At 49.4% G+C, this 387-nt stretch overlaps 1 protein-coding gene across 1 annotated transcript in view; it reads left to right on the top strand.

Moving 5' to 3' along the window:
• Positions 1 to 387, top strand: part of cntfr (ciliary neurotrophic factor receptor) — a 121,027-nt gene continuing 120,640 nt past the window's right edge. Inside the window, exon 1 of the mRNA XM_035668275.1 lies at positions 1 to 47. The gene's annotated coding sequence lies outside the window, so the exon portion shown is untranslated. The remainder of the gene's footprint in view (positions 48 to 387) is intronic.

Below are 387 nucleotides of genomic sequence, written 5' to 3'. Positions count from 1 at the left end.
AAAAAAAAAAAGCTAAAGAAATACAGAAAAAAAACAGGAGGTTCCCAGTGAGTAGCCAATTGATTTTCATATTTTTTCTTACTCTGATTTTTTTGGACTTTGCTCTTCTTCAGCGCCGTCTGAGCGGGGGACCTGACAGGGACTCAGAGAGGGAAAGAGAGTTGGATGGAAGGGACTGCGAGGGGGGGGAAAAGAGAAGGAAAGGTGACAGAGGAGAGCGGAGATGTGGTGCTAGTGCAACATCGGGACACCTCTCCATCAGTCTGTCCCTCTGTCCGTGGGATCTAATGCCGTTAATTAGCGACGTGCGCTTGGAATGAGAGGAATGCCATTGGAGCAGGAGCGGGGCTTGCTTCGGACTCTTGTGCTCTCCTGTGTGTGTGTGTG

The sequence above is a fragment of the Morone saxatilis genome, unplaced genomic scaffold, assembly GCF_004916995.1.
Source record: "Morone saxatilis isolate NCDOM2014 unplaced genomic scaffold, NCSU_SB_2.0 Contig21, whole genome shotgun sequence".
In the NCBI taxonomy this organism is placed as follows: Eukaryota; Metazoa; Chordata; class Actinopteri; family Moronidae; genus Morone; species Morone saxatilis.
The sequence above is the reverse complement of the archived record's forward strand: the minus strand, read 5'-3'. Positions and strand labels throughout refer to the sequence as shown.